Source organism: Acanthopagrus latus, chromosome 9 (assembly GCF_904848185.1).
Source record: "Acanthopagrus latus isolate v.2019 chromosome 9, fAcaLat1.1, whole genome shotgun sequence".
Lineage (NCBI taxonomy): Eukaryota > Metazoa > Chordata > Actinopteri > Spariformes > Sparidae > Acanthopagrus > Acanthopagrus latus.
Window position 1 is genome coordinate 29,771,661 of NC_051047.1, and position 10,434 is coordinate 29,782,094.

Genomic DNA, 10,434 nt, shown 5'->3' on the forward strand with positions numbered 1-10,434 from the left:
ATATATATATATATATATACTTGAGTGAATCCAACCTGATCACATGAATCACACTTCAGATGATCGTTCAGGGACAAACATGATGAAGCTTGTCAGTCTCACGTCACGTCCACCTTCAGTGTCCACATACTTCTGGCTGCATAGTATTTATTCTTGTAATCTGATCCCACATCAGTGGTCACAGCTGTGTCATCTTATACTACATATATACATGTACACATAGATATATGTATATATATACATGTATGATGTTTTATCTTCAGTCTTATGATCCCTCTCTGGGCCTCCGGAGGCTGCACACTCTGTGAGCTCTCAGAGGGAGAAGAAAGAAATAAAAAGTCACACATGATCCTCATTATCAGAGTCTGCTGCAGCGAACACAGCTCTGAACCAGAGAGGGGAGAGAAATGAAGACAGTAAAGAGTCGACCACATCAGTCCACATCGGTCCACGCCAGGGTTCTGGTCCCTGAGGAACACGAGACGCTCCCGAGCCGATTATCTGCTCGACAACAGGACGACAAGACGACAGCAAGGAAGCCATTTTGTGGGCAGAGACAGACACTCAGACTCTGACAGGATTTATCGTTCACACACATTCATCAACACGCCGACAGATTCACACACACGGACCAGATTCATCTGTCAGTACAGACACGGGCCTTCAACTCAGCTTAGCACAAAACACTGGAAGCAGAGGGGAACTGTTAGCACAGGCTAGTGTGTTTCCTGGCTTCAAACACTGAACCACTGAATGGGTCGATCGTCCTGGCATGTGGAACCAGTTCTGTTGGGTTCAGGCACGAAGACGCTGAGGGTTAAAAAATGATTCTCATTTACAGAAATAACTTCAGTTCCAAACGTCTGGCTTGATATTCTGCCTGACCGTCCACACGTCCTCCTCACACAGCCTTCATACTGCTTCACCTGACGTCCTCCTTCGCAGCTGTAATAATGCCTGCAGCCATTAGAGGTCGCCACCTGATAGCAAACACAGTGTGGGATGTGATGAGCTGCTTCCAGAGTCAACAGGCTGCGTTACCGTCCACATGTACCAGTTTATATTTCATTACAATTATTAATGTGACTGGTTGATACCACTCAAGCCGAATTTACCAGAACACCAAACTGTTTTATAAGAATGCTTCAGGTTTAGTCTCTGATCGTGTTTTCACTAAATAAATCACAAAGAAACAAAATTGCTGGATTTGTAAAGGGAGTTCTGCTGAATTTTGTACTTGTAGCCTAGCTTAGCATAAAGATGTGAAGAAAATAGAAACTGTTAGCGAAGCTCAGTCAAATATTTCAGTTAAATGTTCTGACTGTCCTCGTCGCCACACAAGCTGAATTTAAAACCCACCAGTTGTATAAAAAGGTTTCAGTTTCACTTTGTTCACAAGAAATATGACAAAGAAACTAAATCATGAGGTTCTGAAGGGAGTTCTGCAGACTTTAGCTTAGTTTAGCTTAGCTTAGCTTAACTTAGCCCAGCTTAGTAAGAAAGACCAAAAGCAAAGGGAAAGTGTTAGCTTAGCATCATCACAAGATGCAGCTCCACCGTCAAAAGACTCAACACGTTCAGTAATAAGTTAGCAGCCAATCATATTTCAGACACTGTGGATTCATGACTTTAATGTAGCTACGCTAACAGTTTCCCTTTGCTTCCACTCTTTATGCTAAGCTAAGCTAGACAACAGGTATGCAACAGAACTGACGCTTTTGCTTCTTTGTGATTTATTAAGTGAAAACACAAACATCAGGTCTCAGCAGAGAGGAACCGGGTCGGCCATCTTCCCTCAGTGCTGATTACTTCTTCTGTTTTTCCAGAACCGCTGACGACCCCAAGACGTTTTAATGAGATGACAGAAAAATTCATCTGTAAACAGCAGAAATAAAAATCAGGAGAGCAGAGAGAAATAAATTACTTTTATTAATAAATAAATTACTTCCACACACGGAGGACCGGACCGATGTTTGATGTGAGAGCATTTTGGCCTCGTGCTGTTTCATGTTTTTCAGACTGAAGCTGAAGTGATCTCAGATTATGTGCGAGCGTCGGGTGTTAACACCTGCTCCTCTCGGCAGGATGATTGTTTTTCTTGGTGTTTGTCTTCAGATTGAGTCTCTGCGGCAGATAATCTGATAAAACGCTGATCAGTTGAAGGGAAAGTTTTCCATGAGAGCGTCAGGATTTCTCATCTCATCAGACACTTTCTACACTTCATCACCACAGAGTGCGACTCTCCAATCTTACAGCGGAGGAGATTAAAAGGGGAATTACAACATAATCTTAAATAATCCAAACAGCACGGACACTCGAGTGCAGAGTTATTCTGAGGTCTGACAACACTGTCAATCAACACCAGGATTACAGTTAAAATTAGCACGAAAACTTGCTGTTAATTTGTCGCGGTCGCCTGCGAGTGCAGATTAATCTGAGAGGAAGCTCGCAGATAAAACTGATTAAACACATAATGATTTCATATCTTCACCCGCAGAGCTGCATTCAGTCTGACAGCACAGATTACAGCTTCATGCTTCAAACCGGGAGCGTCTGACTGTACCAGCTCTGGGTACGGTGGCCTGGAGGGCCAAACTGACCTGAACACAGCACGTTTACATGTAACTGTGTGTGCGAGGTCACAGCTCAGTGTGTTTCAGGTGTTACAGATATTTGACTTTAAATACTTTATTACCTCGTGTTTCTGAACATTGTCTCAACATTTAGAGACCGCTGGACAGTTTCCAGCCGTGTTCGTGGAGATAGAACCACGAGGCACTTTGTTTCGGACCCGGTGGTTCTGAGGCTCAGAGTGCCTCGACGTGAGACTGAAGTTTCAACATGAACGTGTTGGTGAGACGAGCTGAGGAGGCTCATCGGGTCTGAAACAGGATCAGAGTGAAACCAAACGTCTCCGGGCTTCTCTGGATGCGAGCAGCTTTCAATCGATTTCTGAATGTTTGTGCTGAGCGAGAGATTAACAGCCGCTGCAGGAGCCGAGCGAAGCAGAACCAGCCGCATGTTCTCATGTCGGCAACAGGATTTCACAGGAGAGCAGAGTTCACGTCCCGCCTCAGCCCTGCAGGAGGTCCAGCCACTGATCCTGCAGCCGTCATCAGACCTCCTACAGTAAATACAGTGAACACGGAACATCTGTGAGAGCTGCAGGTCAGAGGTCACGTTCAGCCGCCTGAAGCATAAAGACAGAAGTCCTCAGCTGTGGAAACAACTTCACTAATAATCAACTTATACATGAATTAAGAACAAAACATGAAAATAATCTCTGTAGCTTCTGAAGCCCCTCAAAGCTAAAAGCTAACAGCTAAAACTGCTTTTAGCTCGTGTCTGAGTTCAGATCCAGTCGACCACTGACTCAGACTATCAGTCTAATATGAGTTTTTTGTTTTGTTAAATTTGCTAAAACTGTCATTATCATGTGACAGTAGAATCAGATACAGGTCAACTGTCTGTGGCTCCGCCCACTGGCTGTGATTTGATCTGCAAGAATCCACAACCAATCAGAGCAAAGGGGCGTGTCTGAGAAGTGTCAATCATTCTCCTGCTGGTAGCCCCTCCCCCACACAGGTGCAGCATCTGCTCTCACCTGGTCAGATACCTTCCAGCTCAAACCCTCCGTCGCCCACGTCACAGAGAAGAAATAAGCAGAGTAGAAACAAAGAACTGGACCGAGCCTGAGAGAGAACCAGGATAAATATCGGAGTCACCTCAGAGGTGGAGGAGCTGCAGGTCTGTCAGGACTTTTCTGCTGGACAGGTAAGAACCTGCTGGATAAATGTTTCACTCTGTGTTTTCACCACAAGGCTAAGATGGCGTCTGTTACAGTAATACAGTAGCACACAGCACCATACGATGATGCAGCCGAGCTACGTAGCTCGTTGCTAAATCTAGCCTGTTAGCTTGTATGCTAACTCTGGTGTTTAGCTTTGTGTTTATGGCTGCTGGTTAGCTAAAGTGTCTTGAAGTGAGCGGCAGTTATGATAACGTTCCTCCTGCTTCAGAAGGCAGCAGGTGATGATGATCGCCTGAATGATCACCTGGTAACTGGTATTGATTGTTACTCTGGATATCTGCAGTGATCTGCACGAGGCACTGTCACTGTAATGTAGTTGTATTGATCAGAAATGGGACAATCAGGGCTCATGTTGTTGTTATTATTTAAAATCCGCCATCTTGCTTTCTTTTTTTCTAACGTTAATTTGCTTCTTTTTATGAAAACGTTTACTAATTCTGTAAGATATCCTCAGCCACTTTTTAATGCTAACAGTAGGCTAGCTTCTTTTCACTGATCTCTACCTACAGAGAACTATTGTTGTTGTTGTTATGTGTGTTATTGTCAACATTAATTTGTGTCTTTTTGTGCCAACTTTAGTTTTTAATTTCTGAAGTTTTTCCACCTCTCATTAGTTTCTCATGTAAATGGTTTGATACGGTAACATGACTTCCTCTTTGCTAACTGAAGTCAGCATCAGTTGTTTGTGTTCTGGACGGTGAAGATGCATGTTACACGTTAACTCACTAAACGTTAGCGTATTGATTAGCACTGACAACCATTTTACCACCGACGTCAACATCAGTGGGCCAAAATATGCAGCGTCACACTGATCACATCACATCACTCACACACACACACACACACACACACACACACACACTACAGTCCAGTCTTGTGTTTAACTGTCTTTGTGCTGGAAGATAAACACTGGTCTGTGACAGACGTCAGTATCAGTTCTCGTGTGGTGATCAGTGTTCGAGTCAAACAACAGAAATCAGATCTGAGCTTTGATCCCAGCAGCAGCAGAGGTGGCTGATGGGAAGGATCGCTGTTGACTCAGCTGCTGTTCTTCGTCCTGTCACCTCAGTATCATCTTCCTCTCCCTCTGTGAGTTTCTCCTCACTTCCTGTCTTCAGTGTTGATCAGAGCTCAGTGACAGCGGCGGCTGACGTCGTCACACTCTCACCTTTCACCGACGCTCTGCTCGCCGTGCGGAGGCTCTGTGACACCTGAGGGACTCGGCGGCTCGAGTCTCGAGTCTCGCTGTGGAAACGAACACAAACACAAACAGAAACAGGAGCTGCTGGAGGGCAGATCCCAGGTCAGCTCAGCTGGTAAGCTGACGAGCTGCAGCTGCCTGATTAACCTTCGCTCTGTTTTTAAAGGCTCGTTTGTGATTCACTGTGTATCAGACACCTCGTTGTGTTTCCAGTCAGTTGTCTATTAATATTGTTAAATAACCTCCAACAACAAGGAAGCAAAATATGATACAAGGAAGAACGAACAGGAAGTCAGAAACCAGGCGTTCCACCACCCGCCAGAGACTCCGACTGCAGAATCATGTTTTACTAAAGTGTGCTAAAGGTCGTAGCTCGTCAGACGAGCGGTGGGGAAGCGTTAACTCACCTCACCTTGTGCCAGTTCAGGGTCCTGCACAGGACACATTTTCCAAAGCTAAACTTAAAAAACTTTTACAAGTGTTAGATGTGACAGATTCTGTCTGTCACCAGCCAGTCATACACATGTTTTCATCCTGTCGGAGATTAAGCTCATTCTGGTCCTTCTTCTACAATACTCTTTCAAAAGCTCTAAACAAACCGCTGCTGAGTCCTTTCAGTGCCTGAAGAATTCTCACACTTCACCAACAGTGAAAGCAACTCTATCACTTTCACATCTGTGGTAGAAACCAGACGTATCTAACTTCACTGGAAGGAGAAGAATCCTCCCTCTGACTCTTGACTGAAGGATCTAATGTCATTAGAGAGTCCCATTCTTTCCTTAATTAATCCCGTTCCCTCGTTAGATGATTAAGATAGATGCTTCTGATTAAGATAAACTGATGTAACTTTTTAAAATTGCTATTATTTTATTTTATCTATTTGTTTATTTTTCAGTCGGGATTCTGAAGGAGGCCAGTAATTGTCTTTGTTGTGATGATATGGTGGTCGAACTCCAGGCACAACATATTGTACATATTGTTATAGTTCTTTTTAATTTTTATTTATTTTTTTCCAAGCATTTTGGATCCCTCCTCTAAATGCCCCTTTTTACTTTTGGCTGCTGCTGGTTTGGCTACTGTTCACCCCTCCTGTTTTCTGGGGGGGTTTTAACGTAGTTCTATTTTTATCTTCAGTTCATTTATTTCACTCATAGAAAAACAGCCTGACTGGTTTTCCAAGAAATAAACCAAAACCAGGACAATTCATTTGGTGTATGGTTGTTTTGTAACACCATTTCTTTCTTGCTAACGTGTTTCTTTAATGCTAACGTGTTTCTTTAATGCTAACGTGTTTCTTTAATGCTAACGTTTGTCTTTCATGCTAAAGCTCCTCGCGCTGCCGTCTTCAGTCGTCTGTTGTTGACAGTCGTCACGTCGTCTCGAAGGTTTAAACAGACTCGATGAATCATCGATACAACGAGGCCATCAGTCGCACAAACTCACAAACCCATTCATGCCGTTCTCTCTTCGTTTTCTCCATCAATTAGAGAAACTCAGTTTCCCCCGAGGCTGATAAAACTTTGACATTGTTGAAATAATCAAGAGAAGCAGAAGTTTGAATAAGTGCTCATGAATTTTTCATGCACGTCTGAATATGAGTTAAAATCAAATAATAGAAATAAGTCCAAAATCCCTCCTCCTCCTCCTCCTCCTCCTCCTCCTCCTCCTCCTCCTCCTCCTCCTCCTCCTCCTCCAGCCTCTGTAGTAGAAACAAAGCAGACGGTCTTGTTGTGTCAGAGGCTGCCGGGTTTTATCAACTCTCCGCTGCAACAAAGACATCAGCGCTTGCATCGCTCTCTCATCATTAATTGATTCTTGTGAGCGACTCGCCGGGTCGTCGCTCCAACAAACAATCTGCAAAAACAGACTCCACAACAACCAGCGAGACCAGAGACGAGGCCGCAACCGGCACCGGATGATGAAACGGAGCCTGAGGCTAGAAAATAATGAGTCCACTCCAGCGTGAGGAGCCGCTAACCTGCAACACTTCTATGAAAACGTGTCTTTGTCTCCGAGTTATCGCTGTAGAACCGGGTCCTCCTCCAGCCGGACCTGCAGATGCTCGTCTGATGCAGGTCGGAGGTGAAATCTGTTCTGGTGTCGAGGTTCATTCTGGTTCCTCTGAAGAAGGTCCACATGTTACAGGAACAACAGGAACAAAACACCCAGCAGCTCCTCATGACCCAGAACTCTTCATGCTCCAGAACTCTTCATGACCCCCAGAACTCTTCATGACCCAGAACTCTTCATGCTCCAGAACTCTTCATGCTCCAGAACTCTTCATGACCCAGAACTCTTCATGCTCCAGAACTCTTCATGACCCAGAACTCTTCATGACCCAGAACCTTGCCCTCCACGTTATCTCCTATATAAGCAAGACGGTCCTCAACTGATTCATGTGAAGAACTGAACCGAGCTGCAGATCCTCAGGATCCAAAACAGATTCATGGAAAACCTGCGTGACCCGCCTGACATGGACCATTAAAGAACCAGATCCAGTAATGACCAACTGTAATCAGACCAGTTGAAAGTCGCCCAGTTCGAATGGACTCACGGACCAGGTCCAGAATATAGCCAAGCAAATGTTTTATCTTGCCCAAACAGAGCTGATGGTCATAATGGGTCCAAAAAGGTTCTGGGAGTAACCCAGCCTGATCCAGAATGGACCCACGAAAAGTCTGACTGAGTTTAAATGGAACCAAGACTTGGACTGATGAAGGACCTGAAGATAGTCGGACTCGACCAGCACAGAGCAGACGATAAATAGATCTCATTCAAAAGGTTCCTGAGAACGTTTGATCCAGTAAAATGTTGACCCGCTTGATCAAAAAGGAGATCTAAGGATCATCAGAACCCGGTCCAGTTACACTAGACAAAGAAAGATCTGGTGTGTACAAGACCAGAGGACAGAAAGACCAGGTCCAGGTAGACCAAAGGTCATTACAAGTGGACCAGAGAATGATCGGACCCCAGAGACACCTGGACGTTACCAGACATTACGAGATACTTGGACCTGGACCGGACCCTGGGTGCGGGTCTTACAGAAATCAAAGGGTACCCATTAAGAGTGTCAGACCCAGTCCAAAAGAGACCCAAGGACAAATGGACCTGAGCCAAAAGAGATTCAAGAGAGGTCCAAGAAAGATGTTCTGATGTTGTGAAGTGTTCTGATCCAGCAGGATGTAATCGTCCAAAGCCTCTGACCTGAGCACCAATGAAATCCGTCTTAAGCTCACGTTGGCTGATTACTTCCTGGTGATTACAGCGCTGATCCGGAGGAGCCCGACCCGAAACACTCGGAGGAGCACCGAGAACCAAAAGTTCATCTGATCCACAAGATGTGAAAAAGTCTGAGACTTCTGTCAGCTTCAGAGTCTTTCTGGAGTCGGTCACTTCTCAACAGTGTCCTGACCCGGCCCGGCCCGGTCTGCAAGTCAGCCGCTGGTGGTCACGTGAGGAGGTGGCAGCAGAACATCTGGATGTCACGACGACCAAACCATCATGTTCTCTAACCAGGAGGTGTTTGGACCCGACCAGAACCCCAACACACAGTGGTGACGGAGGGAAACGAAATGTAGAGTCAGAACATAAAGAAACGATTCTGCTGAACAGTTTTCACTGAACACGTCACCAAGATCCAGTTCACAGTTTATATTCTGAACAGAGTTCAGGTTCTGTCTAACCCACCGGTGTTGGACCAGAACATCAGGCTCACACAGTTTAAGTATCAGAATTGTAGGTGGGCCAGAAAAAGTAGAATATTGTTGATTCATTCACAAACGAACATGTGAAACTGGACCAGAACCAGCTGAGACCGTTTCATGTTAATAGAACAAAGTTCTTTGTGCTCCTGGACAGCTGGAGGACCGAATGGACTCAATATGATAGTACTGACCGGGTCACTGCAAGATTCCACCTGGACTCTGTGGTCCCGACAGATTCTCACCAGTAACAGAACCGGAGCCGTCCAGTCCAGACGAACAGGGTCACAAACATTCTGCTCTGATAGAACTCTGTTTCTGTGACTCGTCCACATGTTTTGTTGCAAATTGAAATAATTACCAGCAGGACGCTGCGGCTGCATTGTTCCTTTATGAAGACGAGTAATTAATGTTTAATTTCAGAGGCACAAACGCAGCGAGCTGCTCGTTAAATATTAACGAGCGCCGTCAAAATAAGACGCTCGACTTCTTTATGGAGAGAAAAGTCGTTTATTTCTGATTCTTTTTCATTTTCTAAGTGAGCAGCAGCTCCTCAGTCAGAACCACTGGGTCTGTAACCGGGCCTCAGGAGCTGCTCTTCTTCCACATGGACGTGATTATTCCATCAGTACCACGAGTCGGTTCTGTTCTGAGCTGCTCAGCTGTCAATCATCAGGTAACTCACCTGACAGTCTCAGGTACCAGACAGACTTCTGCTGTTCACCAGGAGCACAGTCACAGTTCAGGAGCGCACACCGTAAATCAATTATACTGACTATAGATAATGTAATATAATGTAATATAATATAATATAATATAATATAATATAATATAATATAATATAATATAATATAATATAATAGAAATAACATGCTGAGTCTCTCTGCAGGTGGAGTCGGCCTGTGTATTTGTAAAGTTCTTCCTTGGTGATGTAAAAGGTGTTAAAGTGAGTCCAGGTGTGTCAGCTGGCGTCGGGAGATCACATGATCACTGCAGTTTCAGGTGTGTGTTATAAACAGGAAGTGTTCCCGGCTGAAGGATCAGCAGGAGAGCTTGTGTTTGTCTCTGTTGTGAGATTTGAGTGTTTTAATTTGAAAAGTAACCAGATGTCATCCTGTTGTTTTTCACTGTGTGACTAAATTCAGCTGAACTGTTGTGTCGTGTTCCGTCAGAAGTCCTGCGTATCTGTTCCGTCCAGCTTCGGACTGCTGGAGCCGGATGGGACAGATACACAGCGGACCGGACCGGACCGGACCTGCTGGAGGTTAACACTGAGACTACAGTGAATTGTAATGCAGCGAACACGGATCTGGTGAAGTGCAGAGAGCATCAGGAGTTCATTCCAACATTGTTCACTGAAAGTGATCCCGCCCTCTGCGCTCGGCTCCGCCCCCTCCGCCATTAACCTCCATTCCCTGAATAAATGAAACATTTAGTCACATGGTCTCAAACTTTAGTTCCAAAATGTGACTAATGTTGGCAGACTGGAGCCTGAAGGTCTGCTGTCACATGTCAGGGAACTCAGGAACTCTTGGGAGGTAAATGGGTGCACACACACACACACACACACACACACACACACACACACACACACACACACACCTGATGCTGGCTGCATAAAAGTTGCGATGGCTGTGTGTTTTGGTTCGTTTGACACAACAGCTTGATGCTTTTTTGTTTTTTGTTGGATTTTAATTGTGATTTTTCCTTCATACTTTACG

The 10,434-nt window shown here is 44.9% G+C and overlaps 1 long non-coding RNA gene across 1 annotated transcript; it reads left to right on the forward strand.

Moving 5' to 3' along the window:
- Window positions 1-3,599: 3,599 nt before the first annotated feature.
- On the forward strand, window positions 3,600-10,077 carry LOC119025999. The gene is made up of 4 exons (XR_005076986.1): window positions 3,600-3,774; window positions 9,253-9,326; window positions 9,603-9,715; window positions 9,886-10,077. It is a non-coding gene; the product is annotated as an uncharacterized LOC119025999 (long non-coding RNA).
- The last annotated feature ends 357 nt before the right edge of the window (window positions 10,078-10,434 follow it).